At 33.7% G+C, this 22,724-nt stretch overlaps 1 long non-coding RNA gene across 1 annotated transcript in view; it reads left to right on the top strand.

The window, feature by feature from the left end:
* Window positions 1-20,626, top strand: part of LOC113601537 (uncharacterized) — a 133,770-nt gene extending 113,144 nt beyond the window's left edge. Inside the window, exons 5-6 of the long non-coding RNA XR_003422828.2 lie at window positions 3,921-4,020; window positions 10,231-20,626. This is a non-coding gene — a long non-coding RNA (uncharacterized LOC113601537). The remainder of the gene's footprint in view (window positions 1-3,920; window positions 4,021-10,230) is intronic.
* Window positions 20,627-22,724: the final 2,098 nt, after the last annotated feature.

Below are 22,724 nucleotides of genomic sequence, written 5' to 3'. Positions count from 1 at the left end.
GACATTTTGACTGCATGCCTTTGCTAGTCAAATAAAGTAAGTCAATTGAGTTTTAAAACTATCCAAACTGATTGACATCTTAGACGTAGAGTCACTTTGATTGAAAATCCTTTTCGCTTTTGAGGGAATCATTCATTCAATAAATATTTGCAAACTTACTATATCCCAGGCTCTGGAAATGACAGGGAAGCAAAGAGATACAGTTCTTAACTTCACGGAAATTATACTCTAGTGGTGGGAATTATCAGAACAGGAATTTTAAAAATGCCTCTCATTAATATGCTACGGGCTTTAATGGAAAAAGGAAATCACATGCAAGAACAGCTGGATAATGTAAGCAGAGAGATGCAATATACAAGAAAGAATTAAAAAGAAATCCTAGAGAGCACTGGGTGGCTCAGTTGGTTAAGCCTCTGACTCTTGATTTCAGCTCAGATCATGATCTCATGGTTCATAGGATCTGGCTTTGCATTGGGCTCCACACTGAGCCTGGAGTCTGCAGCTTGCTTGGGATTTTCTCTCTCTCCCTCTTACTCTGCCCCTCCCCTGCACACTTGTACATGCATGCGCTCTCTCTCTTTTTCTCAAAAAAAAAAATGGGATAGATAAACTTAAAAAAAATTCTAGTTATCAAAAACAGTGTAACAGAAATATGGAATGCTTTAGTGGGTTCATCAGTAGACTGGACACAGCTGAGGAGAGTATCTCTGAGCTTTAGTATATGGCAATGGAAAATTTCAAAACTTAAAAGAGAAGAAGACTGAAAAAAAGGAATGTCCAAGAACTATAGGACAACAATAAAAAGTGTAGCATATACGTAATGACAATATCATTTAAAGCCTTAATGACGACAGAATCCTCCAAATTCATGTCAGATACTAAACCATAAATCCAGGAAGTACAGAGCATAATAAGCAAGATAAGCGTAAAAAAATCCTGTACCTAGGCATAGTATATTCAATTTTAGAAAATTAAAGATAAAGAAAAAGTCCGGAAAGAAGACAGAAGGCAAAAACATCTTACCTATAGAGGAACATAGATAAAAATGAGATCCTACTTCTCCTCAGAAACCATGCCAGTAAGAGGAGAGTGAAGTGAAATAGTGTTGAGGGAAAATAAGCTTCTACCCTAGAATTCTGTGCCCTGTGAAATTAAATTATCCTTTAAAAGTGAGGGGAAAATAAAGACTTCCTTAGACAAACAAAAATTGAGAGAATAAATAGAGCACAACTTTTGGTTGCATAATTGTCTATGTAGAAAATCCAAAAGAATTGACCAAAAACTCCTGAAACTAATAATGGATTATAACTAGCTTGCAGGATTCAAGGTTAAATGTCATTTGCTTTCCAGAAACAGACCCATAAGTCAGAGAATAAACGGATGGTTGCCAAAGGGGTGTGGGAGATACAGGCTTCCAGTTATGAAATGAATAAGGTGCAGGGATAACAGCCACAGCATAAGAAATATAGTCAATGGTATTGTAATGGCATTGTTTGGTGACAGTTTGGTAGCTACACTTGTGGTGACAGTGGCATAACATACAGACTTGTCACCATGTTATACACCTGAAACTAATGAAACATTGCGTGTCAATTGTACTTCAATAAAAAGAAAAATCACTTTTCCAAATACCACCAATGAACAAGTGGAATTTGAGATCAAAAACATAATATCATTTACATTAACACCACCAAAATGAAATACTTAGATATAAATCTGGCAAAGCATATACGAGACTTATGTGAGGAAAACCACAAGAATCTGCTGAACAGAATCAAAGAAGCAAATAAATGAAGAGATATTCTGGTTCAGGAATAAGAAGACTCAAAATTGTCAAGATGTTAAGTTCTTCCCAACTTGATCCATAGATCCAATGCAACCCCAATCAAAATCTCAAACTGATTTTGGGTATTAACAAACTGATTCTAGGGTTTATATGGAGATTCAAAAGAGCCATAATAGCAAACTGAATATTGAAGAAGTATAAAGTCAGAAAATGACACTGCCTGACTTACGACCCACCATAAAGCTATGATAATGAAGACAGTGTGGTATTAGTGAAAAAATAGATAACTAGATAAAAGGAACAGCACAGGCACCCAAAAGTAAACTCACATAGATACAGTCAACTGATCTCTGAGGAAAGGAGCAAAGGCAGTACAGTGGAGAAAAGGTAGTCTTTTGAACAAATGGTGTTGGAACGACTGGACATCCACATGCAAAAAAAATAAATCTAGACATAGACCTCACACTCTTCATAAAAATCAACTCTAAATGGATCACAAGCCTAAATGTAAAATGCAAAATTGTAAAACTCCTAGAATATAAAATAGAGTAAACCTAAGTAACGGTGGATATGGCAGTGACTTTTTGATACAACACAAAAGACCCAAACCCTGAAAAAAACAATTGATTGGCCGAGCTCTTTTAAAATCAAAAAACTTTTGCTGTGCAAAAGACAAGTCAAGAGAATGAGAAGACAGACCAAAGACTGGGAGAATATGTTTAGAAGAGAAACATCTGATAATGGACTGTCATCCAAAATATGCAAAGACTGTTAAACCTCAGCAATAAGAAGATAACCTGGTTAAAATATGGACAGAAGACTTGAACAGACTTTGCCAAAGGAAGATACAGAGAAAGCAAGTATGTATATGAAAAGATGTTCAACATCATACGTCTTTAGGCAATTGCAAAACAATGAGATACCACTATATATCTATTGGAGTGGCCAAAATCCTAGACACTGAACATACCAAAGACTAGCAAGTATGTAAAGTAACTGTTCCTTTATAATCCAGCAATTGTACTTGGTGTTTACTCATGCTAATGAAAATAAAAACCTGCACATGGATGCTTATAGCAGATTTAGTCATAACTGCTGAAACTTGGAAGCTACCCAGATGTCCTTCTACAGAAGAATGGGTAAATAAACTGTGGTACATCAAGACAATGGAATATTATTTATTGAGAAAAAGAAATGAACTGACAAGCCATTAAAAGACATGGGGGAAATCTAAATGCATATTACTAAGTAAAAACAAAAGCCAGTTTGAAAAGGCTACATGCTGGATGATTCTAACTATATGACATTTTAGAAAAGGAACGACTATGGAGACAGTAAAAAGATCAGTGGTTGCCAGGAACTGAAGAGGAGAGAGAGTGAAATAGGTGAAGCATAGAGGATTTTTAGGGCAGTGAAACCGTTCTGTATGATACTACAATGGTGGAAATGTGTCATTACATATCTGTCAAAACTCATAGGATGTACAACACATGAGTCAACCCTAATGTAAGCTATGGACCTGGGGTGATAATGTGTCAATGTACATTCATCAAATGTGGGTAACAAATGTGCCACTATAGTGCGGGATGTTGATAGGGAGATTATACACTTGTTTGAATAGGGAAGTATATGGATACTTTCTGTACCTTTGTTCAATTTTGCGGTGAATGAAAAACTGCTCTAAAAAAGTTTATCATTTAAAAAATTGAAATGGTGTGGCTGAGTTATCTAATGAAATATCCTGGTGAAAAATGTCAAAATTATTTAATTCCTCAGACTTTTAAGCATATATTTCCATAAAACCTAAAACTATAAAATATAGAGATAAAACATATAATTTATTTTCGTATAGAGTTATAATTGGGCTTACAATTTATATGATGAAAAACAATAAGAATTGTTCTTTTTTTAAATGGAATTTAAGGTGGTATTAATAATTGAGGCAAAACTGAGACACAAGACAAACCTTGAGAACGTTGACAAGAAATTGAATCGAGTTTTCAAAAAATCTGAACCGACATTTTAAGCAAGGTTTGTGATAAGGTTCAGACTGGAAATGGTTGGTTATGTATTGTGTAATTTGACTCTGTGGAATCCAACAGTATATGATAAGGTCCTTTTAATTTATTTTCAGGTTTATAACTTTTCTGAGATCAGGACTGTATGTGAAAACAGAGCCATCCTGAACACTATGAAGAAATATTTCTTTCATTCAAAGGAAAACAAAGTAGAAGGTAAATAATTACTGACAGTTTCTGAGAGCTTTATGCAGTTTCTTTTTCTCTACCAGTTTTTCTCCCCTTCCTATATAATCACTCACAGTTCTTATGTTTTCTTTTTATACAGGGCTAGTGGGCTGAGGACATAAGATACAAAGTGCTAAGATGATGGAAATATCAGGGCAGATTCTGTCATTAGCTCTATGTATTCTTGTTCATGGGTCGGTACACAAACCACTTGCTCTTTGTTCAGATCTCACCATCTAGAGCGACATAGACAGTGCTTAAATCCATTCATTTAGTCAGACATTCAATGATTATTTATTGACCACTTACTACGTGCAAGGTGCTATTCTGGGATATAATACTAAGCGCAAGACGAATCGCTTTGCCCTCATGGAGATCACTGTCCACTGGAAGAGATGGGTGATAAATAATCACATACAATGTTAAGGGCTAGGAAGAATCAATGTGTAAGAGGGTACATAAGCACTCATCTTTGTGAAGTCAGAGGAAAACTGTCCCCTAAGAAGTGAAAATTAAGCTGAAGTTGAAGAATAAACAGCATTTATCTGTTGAAAGAGGGCAGGAAAGAGCAATCTAGGCAGAAAATATTTAGTTAAATATGTTGGCATAGACAAGGCTTAGTATGAGTTTACTGTCAACATGTAACAGTAAATAATGGAATAATTGCTTACACAAATGATACAACTGACTTTGCAGTAAACATGTATTTCAAACTCTAAAATTACTAAATTGGCTCTGTTAGGGAGTTGAAATCATGAGTGGGTCTTTTTATCTTTTATTTCCTATTTTTCTAAATATGGTTGAAATTGTTTCACACAATGGAATATTTTTTTGAAAAAACAAACAAAATAATTGCGTTACCTCTATTGTGTTTTACTAAATAGCTTGTATCCTTGCTTCTTTATTAAAAAATATTTAGTATTCCACATCTTATTTCAATCAACGTAAACTGATTTTTCTCAAAGATACTACATTCTTTTAAATGTTCCCACTTATAACCTATGCCATTCTTGGCACAGAGGATAGCCTTATAAGGGGAAGGGGTGCTGTACCCCTAGAGGGACCTCTCGACCAGTCAGAATGCTCATTATCAGTCCAATTATCCCCTGATAATTGGCCTGCCTGTGGGAATAATAGGCTGGGATGATTTAACTCAGTGCTGACATATTTATATTTATAGCATCCTACACACTGCATTCTAAACTTCTTAACTTTTCTTGAAATAATGGAAGAAACTGATTCTAGCTGTAAGAATACTTTATTTGTTCAATATTTAACTTCCTGTGAACACTGAAGGACACTCCACTGAGACCCAGGGAGCACTCCTTGTTTGTACTAAACTTTGCAGTGTTGGCAATAAATCTCACATAATGTCCAGCTTTCTTATTTTGTCTCTATACAACATTCTCCCAAAAGACAAGTCTCCCTTCTTGGACTCTGTGAAATTTCGTCATAGGATAACACTCTTAGAATGGAGTCACTTGGCTCGTGAATGCTTTACCAACATTTCAACACTTCTGGATGGCTGGCTGATGTCCAAATGAGTGTAGGGAATGGCCAAGGAGAGGAATTGTGACGGAATTTTACAGAGGGTAGGGTATTTGCTTTTGTGTGTTTCTTGAAATAATTAGGTTGAGTTAGGTTACACTCATGGTATATAGTGTTTTAAAGTTTCCAATTTGAGATTCCAGTGTCTTCACTGTATCTTGTGCTGAAATGTGTTAGCAGGATGGGGATGTTTGCATCCTCCAGATCTCCTTTTTTAGTTGCATAAATTTATCTGTTTAATAAATAGTTCATACACTGGCCAGAAACCAAGTGGACAAACTGTACTCACTAACCCTTTAATACTTGGCTCCTTTGTATAATGACCCGGCCCATTATTAGATAATGAAAGAGTGTATGAGAAAGTGGGAGATTATTTATGATGGAAACAAAATGAAACTAATGGGACAAGATTTGAAAGCTGTGATGCATGAAAGGTGCTATGCAGGCAGCTTTGGCACCATGACAAGCAGAGAGAAAGGCTCAGTGGGAAGCAGCAGTGTGAACATGACTATGAAAAAGAAAGAATGGATTTCCTGAATGAATCCTTGCCATCTGGTGTTTGTTTAATACACAATGAAGGTCAAATGGCTACTGATCCTTTTTTCTATAGTCCAGTGACTACAAGAATGAGAGGAATCAATGAGTTTATCGATATGTCTGGAAATGACTCACCATATGATCTGATTGAGTCAATAAAACTGAAGTAACTTGTCATTACCCTTTCAAATGCGGCTTGGATCTATGACTACAGTACTGTTTGTTTGTTTGTTTGTTTATTTATTTATTTGCCAATTTGCTGGCTCCAATGTGATCACTACTTTTTTCAAGATTAATGTTTTAAAGCATTTAATTTTATAGGTATGTACAATTAATAGGAAGGGTCAGGAAAAAGTCTTTCATAAAGCTGAATGTTTCTCCTATTTTCAAATGGATCTGGTAAACATTTGTTTCTGTTGATTGGTGGTGGGTTAAAGAATTTTTCCTTCCACTCTGCCTTTTATGTGTATGAGATTGATTATACACCTATTTTATGTAATTATTCCTAGGGGACATATTAACTTTTGGTGAAATATGTTTTTTTAGCATTATATGTAAACAGCATACGCTTTGGGAAAGTCATATGTAAGTCAAACATATTACTTTATGTAACATTTTCTTTCCCACACATTGTTCCAGGAATGCACTCCCCACAGTATGATCCTGGAATTCTTACCCTCTACTACTAAAGATGCAGGGTTTTCTGTTGAGTTCTTTCTAAAGACTAAAATAAAAGATACTTTTCTCACATTAATATTTCTCAGCTGCCATGAAAACAGGGATAGGAGAAGCCAAAAATAGAGGAACCAGCTGTGGGAGGATGCTTTTTTTTTTTTTTTCTCTTCAGGACAACTCAGAAAAGTCTTTCAAATTCATTCCATAAAGAGTGTGTTAAAACAAATACTGTTCCACGTGCCTGAATGCTATACTTTAGAAGCTGATATACACTCAGTTGTGACACAGTTAATGTTACCTGACTGTAGTGGTAGTAGGATTGTTAAGTTTGTCTCTCAGATGGATCTATTTAGCATTCTTTATCTCTTCTCTTTTTAAAAAGACTCTTTACTGAAGCTAGTTAATTAAAATAAGAGTTAGGCAATTATGAAAAAAATTCTCTTCTCCCTCAAGTAGACTCAACGTGTTTTATTCTAGATGCCACACATCTTGTTGGTGTTTTGAGTTTTTCCCCGAGCATGAAAATATTACATGTTTCCCTGAGTATGTTAAAGAAGAAACAAAGACTCACCCATCATTACAGTATGCAAAGGCACCATAGTTAATATACCGACCTCTTTATTTTTTCTATTTTGTCTTTACTTAACTGAGCTAATACTGTAAATACAATTTTACAATTTGAATTTTTTTTTACTTAACAATTTATCTGTGATTTTTATGACCCTGAAGTCTTTTCTCATGCCCAGGTAGATCTGCTTTTTTCTTCCTTTGTGTTCCTACTGCACTGTGAAATTATATTCTGACATAGTACCTTTAGTATTATGTTAGTATATTTTTATTTATCAACTGTAAAAGCTCAGAAGGCAAGAACCTACATTTTATGTCTTTTGCAACATAAAAAAAAATAAGAGTTTCCTGATTAAAGGGTATAGACAGAAGCAGATATTCACCTGATCATTAGAATTGCCTATGTAATGAGGATATTAAGACAGAGGATTTTTACAACAGAAATTATGTGCTTCTTGTACTTAGTGAGATTTTGAATTCTATAACACAGAAGGATGCTTAAAACCTCAAGATACTTATATTCTATTTGATTGACAAATAAACTGCTTAATAGCTAGGTATGCCTAGCCCTAAAGTATAAAGTCAGTAAATTTGTATGGTTTCATTCTTGGGTACAATATAATATTAGCTTTTATGACCAACTGGCCATCATTATTTTAAACTAGCATCATTTATATATGTATTTATTTTTTCCAGCTTTATTGAAATATTATTGGCATATAACACATGTAAGCTTAAGCTGTACAATATAATGATTTGCATACATATTGCAAAATGTTTACCACAATGAGTTTAGCTTACACATCCATGGCCTCACACAATTACCATTTTTTAATATTTATTTATTTGAGAGAGAAAGAGAGACAGAGAGATGAGTGGGTGGGGCGGGACAGAGAGAGAGGGGGGCAGAGGATGTGAAGTGAGCTCCATGCTGACAGCAGCGATCCCAGAGTGAGAGGCTCGAACTCATGAGCCAAAGTTGCACACTCATCGACTGAGCCACCCAGCACCCCAACAATTACCATTTTTTAAATGAATATGTGGTGTTATCTCTTAAGATGTATATAATGCAGCATTGCTGGTTATAGTCACCATGGTGTACATTAGATCTCAGAACTTGCCCATTTTATGGCCAGAAGTGTATACCCCTTGACTGACATATCCCCATTTCCCCTATACCTTAGACCCTGGCAACCACCATTCTACTGTGTTTCTATGAGTTTGGCTTTGTTAGATTCCATATGAAAGTAAGAACATACAGTATTTGTCTTTCTCTGACTTATTTTACTTAGCATAGTGCCCTCAAGGCCCATGAATTTTATCACAAAAGGCAGGATTTCCTTCATTTCCATGAAACCGGCCATCATTTATAGGGTCATGTGCATGCACCAGGCCTTGGAGGCCTCTTGGTAGCAAATGCCAGTAAGGTAGGTTGACAGGCCGACAGGGCTGTGGATGCTCTACTTATACTTTTAGATAACTTGGAAGATAACTGGATTCAATTGGGGCTTACAAATCCCAACAGTATAGAAATGATTTTTAGGTTAATTGCCTGGGATTTTCTCAAGGTGAAAGGTGCAATAGAAATGTCAAAATGTGAGTACTGTTATTATATTTTCTGTTATCAACCAATAGCTTTACCTCCTATGACTCATTTATTCAAAAGTTGGCATAAAACTAAGAAGCAGTTCTATATTCAAACTTTGAATAAAGAAAAAGTAAATTTGGGATTTATTCAGCATAAATAAACTTCATCATATATAATTTTTTTTCAAATCCATGAATTTTAACTGTACGGCTATTTTGCCTGCTGTTCTTTTTTGAAACAAAAAATATGTGGGTACATATTGTTTTAACAGACGGATGTTGGGATTATGCAAATAACTAGTAATTTTAACTATAGGAAATCTTTATTATGTCTCTACTGTGCTTGCTTGTCATTTTTTAGGATGTGATTCATTAGATTAAAAATATGGTTCTTTATCTATTTTCCATGTCTCCTTTTCCTTTGGATAATAAAGATTGACATTAAAAAATGTGATTTCCCAAAGACATAACCTGATATCAAACATGTTAGCAAAAATATTTGCCTGAGTCACTGAAATCTAGAAATCCTCTATGACCTACAAATGTATAGTCTTACTAAAGATACTGTTTTCTCAGAATTCGTCTCTCATCTTCATCCATTGCTCTTGATACTTAGAATAAACCAAGAAGAACGTTAAGGAATTCATGGTTTCCCATAAACACCAATTGCAAGAGAAAGATGGTTGTTTCTTACTTATGAGATTGAATGTTATCAAAATTGACGCCTGTTTCCTCAAGCCCATCCTGAAGAAATTTATGTCTAGAATATGGGTTACTACTTTGTCTCATTGAAAAACCACAAAGCTTATCAATTCCATTTTAGAACACCACTGATTTGGGTTACCTGTACCCTTATGCCTCCCTGTGAGAATATTTTGTGTAAGGTTACATTTTCTCAAGAAATATACTCCTTAGTTTATTATGTTATTAGTGGTATTATTATTATTTTGCTCCAGGGCTAGCCCCAAAAGCTGAAAATTGTGCAGTTTTGTACTCTGGAGGAAATGATCAGTAATTAACTACGATTACTTTCCCTTAGTTCTTTGCAATCTGACTCTTTCATTGGTTTCTGATGATTCTGTGGTGGGAAAGAGAAAGACTACAGGCATGATTGATTAGAATCAGAGTGGTAAATTCTACACTTGTAGAAAGGACAAAGCCAAATATTAACCTAGGATTTTTATACTGAGTAAATCTGAGCTCTCTGACTCACCTGGAAATTGTCAGACTCACCTAGTCTAACAACTATCAAGTCTTAATCTATTTCTTTCACCATTTTTTTAGGATTCAGGAAAGGATAGAAAACTCAGTGGTGTTGAGGAGTATGTAAATACCTTAGGCCTTTAAGGAAATTCTACTGAAATCAACATAACTAAGGTAAAACTTTTCTTTTTAAAATCTGTCTGTTTTTCAAAATATAAGAATCAGAACATCTTTTAATTTTAATTTTTTTTCAAGTTTTTATTTAAATTCATGTTAGTTAACATAGAGTGTAACATTAGTTTCAGGCGTAGAATCTAGTGATTCATCACTTACATACAACACCCGTTGCTCATCACAAATAGATTTGGCACATCTTAACTAATTATTCATTTTTAAAAATTCTTATAAAAAAGCCCTTCAAGGTAAACTATGCATAGTTTAAATATCTTACCCTTCAAGGCTCATCTGTGCTATGGAGTAAAATTCTTGCTTTATGGAAATGGAATTATGCAAACGTGATAACCTAAACAAAGATGCACTTTTTGCTATTTGCTCTGAAATTCCATCCTTTTCCTGTTTCTCTGAGTTGCATTGATTTAAAGAGTTAATTTCCTGTGTATTTTTAAAAGAAAATATTAAAAATCAATGGTCTTGCATGCCCAAAAATGTGTGTGAATGGATGATTGTGTTTTCTAATAATCTAGGTAGTCAATTGAGAACCTGGTAAGTACTACATCTTTCCTGAAAATCATTTGGCTCAGCTTTTGAACAGAATCTCCTAAGGGCTTTGCTAGAGAGGAAGGTAAATCTCATTTTAGGCTGAGATTGAAATGGAGGATATGTCACTCTGGAAAAAAGTCCATATATATATCTTTTTGTTTGCCTGATGTTTGCTCAGCTAGGGTCCCACCTAATGGGCAATCAACAAAACAAGCCGAGGGAAATTCTAACAGCACAAAAGGCTTGAGTAGGAAGATGGTCAGAGAGGATCAGATAATTAACCCCAAGAAGTTGGGTTCAGTGCCTTTATTGGGGGGATTACAGAGATAAAATAAGGTCATTTCTCTCGTATAGAGGAAGACGGAAGGGTCAAGAACTTAGAAACATGGAGAGGGAAGAGAACAAGAAAGGACATGGTGCTACTCTTCATTTTCTGCTGTGTGACAAAGGTCAAAATGATGGCACTTCTGGACTTTGAAGAGATGATCTTTCTTTATTGGGATTAAGTTCCCAAAGTCGTATTCACTGAACTTCCTAAAAGTAGCAAAGGACATTTCAGAATGAACTTCTAAAGCACAAGGGTCCTTGACTCCATGCTGGAAGTTTCCCAGCTGAACTAAGCAGTAAAGAACTACTCTGGATAATTCATTTGACCAAAACTGAATTAAGCAATATGGATTATTTACAGACAGCCTGTAGGGTTGTAACCTCTCAGAATGTCAAAAGACATTCATTACACATAAAAATAAGACTTCTATATTCTCAACCAAATATACCAAGAATATCTATTCAATAATATCTATAAATCTAAATTCAGAGAATATGGTAATGATTTTTTTCTTATGTATTATACCTATTTTACCTACAATGTCATAGGAATTGGGGTTTTTTTTTGTGCAGTTTTAGAGAGTGCAATCATTTTCTTATAATAAATACCTTAGTTCCTCCACAATCCCATGGAGTATCCCATGCACATGGAACCCAAATCCAACTGATATATGAAGAAGAATATTTCATTTGATTTAATGACCAATTCTCATTTTATTTTGACCATAGTTTCAATTGGTCTTTATAAAGCCTTTTTTTGAGTCCCAATAAAATCTGTCCATGGAAAAACCTGCTAATTTTTGTTCTGAGCTCTTGCAAGTTGTTTTGTGTGTGTGTGTGCGTGTGTGTGTGTGTGTGTGTGTGTAATACATGTATATATGTATATACAATACATATATATTATATATAGTTTTTGTTTATATATATAAAATCTTAATATTTTCTATTTTATAATATTGAGGTTATAGTTCTAACTTGAGTTAGGATAAATCAATGAGGACTATATGATGCTGAGTGACCAATTTAAAAGTTCTTGCTGATTACAAAGACACAGATAAATTACTATATGTTAATAGGCATGTTTTTTAGATGGGGATATGAATTTTGTAAATATTGACCCATTCTGTTTATCACATTTTTTTCTTGCTTTTTTCCATATCATAGCCCTATCAAATAAATCTTAGGAATTAGCTACTGTGTTTGAAAAAAAAAATTAAGTTTGGAAATCCACAGGATTGAAGAAAGTACTTTCTTTCATCACATTTGAATGGAAAATAAGCTTAGGAATTTTACACATCTTTGAATTCTAGTGACATCAACAGTTACAAATCAAGTTTCTTCCCTGCCTTATTTGGGATGTATGCAAACTGAGTTAATATAGTTCGTCATTTTTCACTCAGGGAAATTTTATGACTTCATTTTCAGAAATGAACTCAAATTCAATTCTCCCTTGATTGAGTGACTAAGACAGTGACTTCACCATGGTATATTGTGGAGGAGAAAAAAATATCGATGAGTCACAGAAAGTTTTGATTAAAGCACAGATTTTATTCCACTTAGTGATTCATTTGTGACTTTTCTTTCTCTTTACTGCTTAAAGTGTCTCATTCCCCCTCACTCAAGGCAAGGAGAACAGGGGCTGAAAAAATATGAATGTCTTCTCTCTTCGCTGTAAAAAAGGCAGAGAGGTCAGGATCGTAGAGGAGAGGTTTTCCTAAATGGGTTCTATCCCAGAGTTCTCAGGGTCTCCCTTTTTAAATAATGAAGCTAAGGTAATTATCATGTGGAAAATACCATTTTTTTCAGAATCTACAAGAGATCGATTACGGTAAAATCAGGGACAGAATTGGTGCTCTGCTTCTACTGATATTCTTGAGGTAATTACTGAGCTTGTTTCTGTGTGCAGACCAACCCTCCATCTTCTCTTCATGGTGTTATGGCAGCCTCCCTGCCTCACTGGCAACTGAGTTTGCTGATGTTGAGGTTATATTTGTGGGTGCATGTGTGGTGATGGTGGTAAACAATTCATAATAATTTTATTTAGATCAGTGAACAATTTTCTGCTATTTTGACACGGTCTTACCATACTTGGGAAAACATTGTCCCGAAGTAAATGGTCTAATTCATTTTTTCTAAGAGGATCAGACCTATTAAATTATATATAAGATGTAGAGGTTTTTTTTTTATTCTGAGAAATAAGAGTTTAAATAACTAGGATAGGCATATAATTTTCGGTTATATATCACATGATATGATTATATGGTGGAAATATTGTATTTAAGAATGTCAGGGAGAAATGGGCTTGGCAAGCACCATGAGGTTCTTCTGAGGATTTTGAAGCCGTCTTTTGCATTATAAAAAGGAAGAAGATAAAAACGCCTCTTATTGGTCCTCAGGTCATGCTAACAATTAGAAAACGCAATGCATGAAAACTCAAAATTTTTTTCATTCACTCATGTAATAAATATACCAAATACCTTCTCTGTTTTCTGTGAATGATATATTGTTCTGGACTACATATTAAAAAGCAGATAGACAAAGTTACCGATATTCTTTGAAGTTGTGTGATTTCTTAAGAAATCACAAATACCTAAGAGAAAATGTAATTTAAAAGAATAAGCTTTATTTCTATTTGTTATATGATAGCATTTCATAATTATAATCACTAAACTAATATCACTAAACTAATAAAATCTAACCAAATAACAGCATTTTGGGTGGCATAAAAAATAGCATCTAGGAATAGATACAGAAATATGTAAATGAACTAAACTCAACTGTATGCTAATTGGCCAGCACACCTCCCATTTAACCAACAGTGAGTTATTCCACAAGTATCTGGAAATCAAATGGTGACTATATAGGTGTAAATGCATTTCTACATTAATTCTCCAATAATAGATAATCTCCAACAAACAGAAACTTGGAAAATAAACAAGTATAAGGGCAGGAAGGATATTTTGTTTGTGATTTTAATAAGTACGATGTTTTTTGTGTTTAGATGCTGTGGAATTTCATCAATCACACAAAGTATAACAAAAGTAAACTTTGACTAAATTTTCCTACACACACTGAGCTTTTGGTGTCACTACAAAGAAATTATTCTAAGGGCAAATATCTACTATGTCTGTTTTATTAAAAAGCATTTTTTTGTTTTTTTGCCCACAGTAACTGCATTGTCAATTCAAAGTATGTCATGTCTTTATTCATATGCATTTCCCTGTTTTGCATATATCTGTATTTATATAATATATATATATACCCATGTATGTATATTTATTTTTTCTACAGTTTTATAATAATACAACATTTCCATCAAGAGTATAAAGAAATAATTGGGATGCATTAAAATATATGACGATAAGTGAAATCATGATTCTTCCATGTAAAAATCTACACAATATTCATAGATCATAGAACTAAAATGGTTCTTAGAGATGTTTTTAATAAAATCTAATTTGTAGAAATCTTCAGTTAAGCAACTGGTACACTATCACATGATTGGCTATATCTACTTTCAAAAAAATTGTATATAGTGTTTTTTAACTTTGTATGGCATATAAAGCACTCACATGTAGAAAGAAGAAAATTTCTGATACTGAAATTCAATGTTGTTTCCAAGATGAGCTATTACTAAAACACTGGACAACTAATGACAAAGTCATAGACTTCTCTTGTGTTTATTTTTAAGTTTTATCCTCACGGGTATCATAGATTTATAGGACTCCATAAGTGTATAAACTGTATGTCCTCATGGCGTATTTGTTACATTAAAAAATGAAATTTTACTTCAAAATAAATAATACAGTTTTCAGATATTAAAAAAACCAGCAGTCACAGATCACAGGCATGAAAATGGAAATGTTCTTTTTGTACTTAACTCTTCCTGTAAAACTCTTCCACTTTTCATGTTTTAATCCACAAAACAGAATCCAGAGAGAGCATCCAAATAGCACTGTCAATGTGAATTATTGAAGAGTTGATGGCAAAAAAATGAAAATCATCTTACTAGGGCTGGAATTATTTAAGAATTTTGTCTCTCTTGTTGCTTATTCATAATTTTGACCACCTCTGTATGACAACTTTTTGTTCTGATGATTTTAGTAATTCTAACTTCTTACACAGGCTCTCCTTTGGAAATTAGAAAAATACTGTTGCAGGCATCAAGGTTACTAATATTCATTTCATTCATATATATGGAGTCATGTAAAAGTTCACTGCGATATCTACATTATGAATAAGCATGGTAACAAACGTGGGCCTTGGTTAAAGATCAGGGTAAAATTCTCTCCTTGTAGGTCCATTATAGATGGACTTTTGTTTCATGTACCTGGTACATTAAAATCATTTGTAGCAGTAGGTAGTGACTATCGGTGCTTGGATCATACAGAAATTTGAAGGTATCATGTGGTTTTTAAATGGCACTTGCATGGTGACAAGAAAACTAAAAATTGTATTTACTCTCAAATTGCTTAAATATCAAGGGCAAATTGGTTGGCAGATGACATAACGAATGTTAATTCCAGGCCTCTCTTCTCCCTTCCAAGCCAGAATTTTCAGTGATTGGAGGTCTTAAGGAGGATGGAATAGTTCAGTCAATAGTTATACCCTATCTCTAGCAGTTAGACATGAATGATATCTTATAACAGAAGTAACTCTTTGGACGAGGATTGTAAGAAAATGATCATTTATTCAAATAAGTGTTGGAAATAATATTTGTTTTGTTTGTGAGGATCCCATAGATTTTGACACTTCTTCCTATACTGGCTTAAGTGTAAAATATTGGCACTTAAATGGTATTCTCATATTAAGTCTGAAAACATTGTCTCTTTGCTTAGACAAATACCTTTAAAAGAGGGTAATTAGTGACCAGTGGCTAAGAAGACCTCTGTGTTGAGAGGTTATGCTAAGCCTCTTGAAGATTCTCCATGTAAACAAGACAGACCACATCACTCATTATCCCTCCTTTGTTTACTTAGAAAAAGGTTCAAAGTATTTAATGAGAGGATTACCCATACTTCAACTCTATTGAAAAAGATTAATTGATATTTTCCTGTTGGTGGTTTCACCACTTGCATTTGGCTTCCACTCTCCTATTGTTACTGATGCTGTGATCAACAGAGCAAAGTTGCTCAAAGGTTATCCAAATTTCACAGCTTAACGTTATTCAAACTAATTATATTTTTTCCCTGTCCCTTAGACCTTGAGTTCCAAGGACTGTTAATTTATCATTCGAAGAGACTATGTTTTAAACTTTACTTGTCTGAATTGAAAATTTTATGACTAAATTCTGGCTATTATTGGACGATTTTGCTGACTATGTTAGAGATGAAGTACAGCACCTACTCAAAATGGAATATTAAAACATAGAGCCAAATTTCTGTGTAAACCTAAACATAATGAATTTTTTACACTAAAATGTATATAGGAGATTTTGAAAGATAATTTCAATATCTTACCGTCATCTAGGGAGCACTATATATATATTTTAAAAATCCCACCATTTCGAGATACAATGCTGTGAGAGAAATCCTTACAAATTTTCCCCCCAAAATGTGTGTATTATGGACATATGGCTGCATATTTGGATAACACCATTTGCATTTTTCAAACTTGCATTTTTTTAAAGCACTAGCTTGGCTTTTGCTGTCAGAATGGCAAACTGCTAGTGTATTCATCTAAAATTCCTAGTTTAACTCTTTGTCACTTTAGCATTTTATGTAATGCTAATATGTTCACCTTTTCTTAAAAAAGTAACCTAATATGTTGGAGGCAGTAAAATAAGAAAGACTTTTCAAACCATAAAGTTTAATAATAGGAGGAGTCACATCATCGTGTGAAAAAAAAAAGGATAGTGTCAAAATTTGATCTTAGAAAAAATGCTTCTGAAAATTACTAGGGGAAAAGAAAGCATGTTAAAATGATTTTACTTCAGATTAATTCCTTGGAAGGATTTGCGGTTTTTATGGTTTTCTAGGGTTATTTTGCAAAAGCAGTTTTAGTTCCTGAACATTTCAACATAACACACTAGAATATAGAACCCTAAAAAAAAATAATGTTGAGAAAATAAAGATTACAAGGACCCCAGCATTAGTAATTTATGAGATCACACTTCCAAGTTTTCACTTGCTCTAAGCTTTCAAACATACATCCTTAAAATTCTTAAATTTCTTTATACCATCCATAAATTTCTTTGTGATGTACCGTTAAACATGAGGCATACTGTACGCGTGGCCTGCCACAGCATTTGAAGATGTGCTTATTACTTCCATGTCCCCCAGACCCCAAGGAGCAATTTTATTCAAGAGAAATCAGGTACCCACTGTATGGCTGAATAATTTACCTGTCTTACATAATTTATACATACCAAAAATTATGTTATCTATAGAACGTGTTTTGACTCCTAGATTAAATTTATATAAATTATACTTTCAAATCAACATTACCAATAATCTTTTATTCTCAGATAATCACTCTAAAGGTCTATGTTACATTTTCTATATATGTTAAAATACGTACTATTTTAAATTTTGCAATATTGTGCATATATTTGGACATATTGCAGACATATTTGGACATATTGTGGACATATTTGGAATATTTCAGTTTTTCTCTTAATTGACATACTATATGGCTACTTATATTCCCAAGCCACTTCAATCTGCTTCTTTCAAATTATGTTTTTGCAATGTGTTTATCTAATTATTACTTATTTATTAGTTTCAGCAGAAGTATTTAATTAATTAGCATCTGATGTAAAAATGAAAGTAAATACCAGCACGTAAATGATGCTGCTGAAAAGGTACAAATTTTTTTGGTCGGAACACTGGCAAATGTAGTTAACCTTATTGATTTACTTGACTACATTAAAATAACATAATAAAAACTATTTCACCACAAGACATTATAACCTGACCACTGTGTCTGCTATTTCGCCTTCAGAACTTAAATGCATAGCCTAACATCGAACACATTGATTCTTTTAAATAGTCATACTCTAATAAATATGACATTATCACTCCAAGTTCAGTTGTGTTAGGTGATTAGAGAGTAGGGATGTAATCAGAGGAGGTGCTTTGAAAGATAATCTTTATTCTCCTCCTTTGAAACACACAGAGAGGGGGGACAGTGGAATAGCAGTAACTGCTGAACTGGCTGTTACATAATCTGTGCTAAGCGATGAAGTACTGATACTTAAAAAGTGATCATCTGTCCCTTTAAATACTGGGGATGTCAGTACACATATATTTTTAGTCGCTACTGCTTAGATGGTTCTTCGAGCTAATTTTTAAGAAATTTTTAAGAGTACATAAGAAAAATATCTCTAAGGATGCTTTATTCAATCACTGAACACTTATTTTCATTATTCAATATGTGGCAGACAAAATAGCAGGAACCAGGTAAACAAAGATGAATTAGAGGTGATTCTAGCTCCTAGTCTAAGGCTAAAGTACTTATTTTAAGATCATTAGCACAAATTGTTACCTATTCACATGGAATTCGGAAAGAAAATTAAGGTCAAAACAGACTGATAGGACTAACACAAGTTCCAGTAGTTTGGCCGCCCATGAGATCTTCACCCGAGTTTCAACATTATTGCAAAGGAACAGAGAACCACAAGCCACTGTTGGAAGATGATAAAATATAATCATATTCTAATAATATATTTTAAAACAAAATGTACTTAATCCAGCTATTAAAAGGCATAACTTAAACAGAAGGAACACAAGACTTAAACAAAGCAGAAGACAGCTGTCCAGAAATTATCAATTGCTAAAGCACACAGATTGTGATTAAATTTTAATGCAGCTTTTAAGCAAAGATTTCGCTTATCAGAGAGAAAGAATCCCACAGAAAATATTGTTATTGATTTCATCATTTTAGATGTAACTGATCCTTTAAGTAATTTTTGTTGCTTTCAATACTACTTTTTAAAGTGACTGCTTATCCTGGGCAAACCATTAGATGGTATGTTCATTTAAAATTCTAAGCCCAATGCATAAATTGTTCTCCAGTGCACTCAAAGTCACATCTGTTGAAAACAAAACACAGCATTCAACCCTTTGAATAAAAACAAAACATAACTGTAGAATAGCTGGATAGTCAAATCATGTAAATTAAATGGCATTGAAAATGATATTTTTTATTGATTTTTTTTCAGGGAACTCAGTCTTTGGAATTAAAATATATTGATTACCTTTTATGTAACCCAAATTAACAATAAAGTAACTGGATCTGCTAGAGCATCACACTAGTTTTAGACTCAGGGAATAGGGAATAAGAATACATTTTCCTTTTTTTTTTTAACAAATAAAATGCAGCATCGGCTCTCTGCATGAAGCACATATATTATTTTATCAATAAAATCAATTATTAAAAATGAGAAATCACTATAGTCATACCTTATATTCTAAGGGACCATAATTATTTAGCCATGTGTGAGATTGTTAAGGTCAAAAAAGCACCTTTAGTTAAAAATTTCAGAAATAAGTATACATTTAGTTATATAATTAGTTATATGCCTTCATTTATTAATTCAGTAAGTATATACTGAATGCTAAGTACCAGACAGCAAGCAAGGCTCCAATATGTAGGCACTATGTATATATGTTCTCAAAATAAATGAGCCTGTATGGACTTGTGTGGAAGGAATAAGTATTAACTCAGTATTTTTTTCTAATGCAAATTGTCAAGCAGTTTATTAATTACTCAATCTGAAGTCAACCGAAAGATCTGTATAATATAGTGTCTCCTTAAAAGACTTTCAATTTTCCTATTTAGAAGGATGGGACATACCTTTTACACCAAATGAGTTTTAATATAGCAAAAACATATGGTCTAAGTTGTAGTAACTATCCTGCTTTGATATTTTTTAAATTCACATTTTATTACCCTAGTTACACTTGCAGCTATTAAATCAGTATTTTCTATTGATTGGATTAATATTGGTCCGATTGGTTATTGGCAATATAGAAGAGCCAAACAGAGTAAACTATTCCTATGGGTCCCAAACATCTGAAGATATAGATAGATATAGTTATATAGATACTGATATAGATATAAATATGAGATAATTGGTTGAATTTTTCACTTTTTAACTGTGTGATGATTAGTCCAACTGTTAGTAAATCAAGGAACATTGTTTCCATATGCTTATTTATTTCCTCATTTAACACAGGTCTAAGAAATTATACAATCTTGTATGGACATACACAGAGCTAGAAGATTTCATCTTCCAGACAAACAGTATCTGTGTCATTTACCCCTACAGTTAGTATTTTCTGAGTATTTTAAGGTCAATAAGATGTTTTAATTTGTTGATGATTAACTGAATTCTCACTTCCAAAAAAATCATTTTGCTTAATGATTAACCTACATTGATCAAGTCACATAAAGCCCTTGGACAGTCCAACACAGACCACAATCCAAAAGCCATGTCTTAGTTATATTGGTTGGTTGGTTGGTTGGTTGGTTGGTTGGTTGGTTGGTTGATTGGAGTGGGAAGGACACTTCAGAATATTTTTTTTAGTAATATCTCTAATTTTGAGTAAAAAAAGGCAATCTAGTCTGAAGTTTTTTCAAAAACTAAGTTCTTGGTTTGTATCACTTGTCACTGACATAAATAATTATTATTACTGGGGCAGGGGTGGTGGTGCCTGGGTAGCTCAGTCAGTTAAGCACCCAACTCTTGCTTTCAGCTCAGGTCGTGATCTCACAGTTCATGAGTTTGAGCGCTGTATCAGGCTCTGTACAGTTTGTGCAGAGCCAGCTTAGGATTCCCTCTCTCCCCTCTTTCTTTCTGCCTCTCTCTCTCAAAATAAATAAACTTAGAAAATAATTATTACCAAGGATCTTAGGTGTTTTGGATTTTCTAATAATCATAATGATACAGCATGCGTCTTCATTTAGTATTTTATAGGGAGAAATGGTTCTTATTTGAACCTTGGAAATCCCAAAGTCAAGCTTTTTATGTCATAAATATATAGCCAGTTCAATTAGAGACAATATTTATCACTTAGACTAACATCCTTCTAAACATCTGAAACTTCAAAAATACCATTATACTCATTTGGAAAATCTAAATTGTTTGCCAAAACTCCCTCTCTGAGTTACATAATGTTGAAAATACCTGTTTAACTAAATCATACAAAGCTCTTAATCAAATATAGGACCAATTACGTCTGTTACTTAGAGAGAGCTGCAAGGACCTCTTGTATAACAAAGTGTCTGGTTCACTGTCTCTGTACTCTCCTGTGACTAAGTAGAATACCTGTAATTCCCAGGGGGTGATAACAACTAGATGGCAGGTGGCACACCAGGTCATTCTCCATGGCCTAGCAACATTCCATCACTTAGAATTCACGTTTTCATAGTTACTTGCCTAATCTACTTTTGAAGTAAGAGCACCAAATGGTGGTTTCCACAACATTTCTGTAACCAGAAGAAATTGAGACCTCTTATTTCTCCAAAATGAACAGAATCTACTGTGGTTTCTCTTTTTTTTTTGACCAAACTTTGAATGTTAAGGAGACAAATGAATGTTCAAAAAAGATCAGCAAGTTTAAATTTTCAAGGTATTTCAAGTTATCAGTCATCTCATCTCTTTTTTTTTTTGCCTTACCAAGTATTTTTCAATATCATTTCTTAGAAAATTGTATGTTTCAGTACCATTTGTTTAACTTAGGATCCTAATTTCCTTTTTATTTATGCAAAAACACCTTATTCCCCCTCATATGCAAAAACACCTTTTCATTTCTGCTTTACCTAAGTGAGATAGTCATTTGTATTATTGTTTTAATTAAACTGAAGTCATTTTTGCCTTAGATTTAATTTAAAACAAATACATACACACATTCTTGATGGTAGTTGTGAGACACAAACCAAGAGAAGTAGAATTAGATAATTTCTTGATTGCTAATTAAATAAAACCCCAAAACAGACACCAACTATTCTCTGCTTAAAGAAAAAGATAAAAGAAAAAGAAACCTCAGCAGATCATAAATCCTTGTTGTCTGTTGTTCTTGAATTGAATGCTTTAATAGAAAAGATGGCTCTTCAAGTTTTCTGTCTGTTCAGTGTAGTATTGGTGTAAGTAAAAACTGAGGTGTTGTTTTCTGCCTTCCTGTCAACACAATCAACCTACCTAGGATGAATCACGCCTCATGACCCCATGGTCCTCTTGAGCTCCAGGGTGAAAATGTGGGAGATAAAATGAAGGGACTTGGTGGTACCATCATTCAGCTATTTTCCCCTTCCTGGTCATTGTATCTTTCTCTTGAGTTGATTTTCATTACATGAACTGTATAAGTTGAAGTCCATTATCATTTGGTAAGGCCTTGCTATCAACAATAACAATAACGTGTAACACTTTGGGATAACATTTATGTGTTATGTGCTGTACTGGTACTAATTCATTTTAGCCTCAAAACTTACAAGTTGTCCTCTTGTGACTTCATTCCCGTTTCTGGGAAGTAAATGATGTGCCTTCATTCACCATGTGATGTTTCCAATTTCAAAACCACATGGTT

This window comes from Acinonyx jubatus, chromosome B3 (assembly GCF_027475565.1).
Source record: "Acinonyx jubatus isolate Ajub_Pintada_27869175 chromosome B3, VMU_Ajub_asm_v1.0, whole genome shotgun sequence".
Lineage (NCBI taxonomy): Eukaryota > Metazoa > Chordata > Mammalia > Carnivora > Felidae > Acinonyx > Acinonyx jubatus.
The sequence above is the reverse complement of the archived record's forward strand: the minus strand, read 5'-3'. Positions and strand labels throughout refer to the sequence as shown.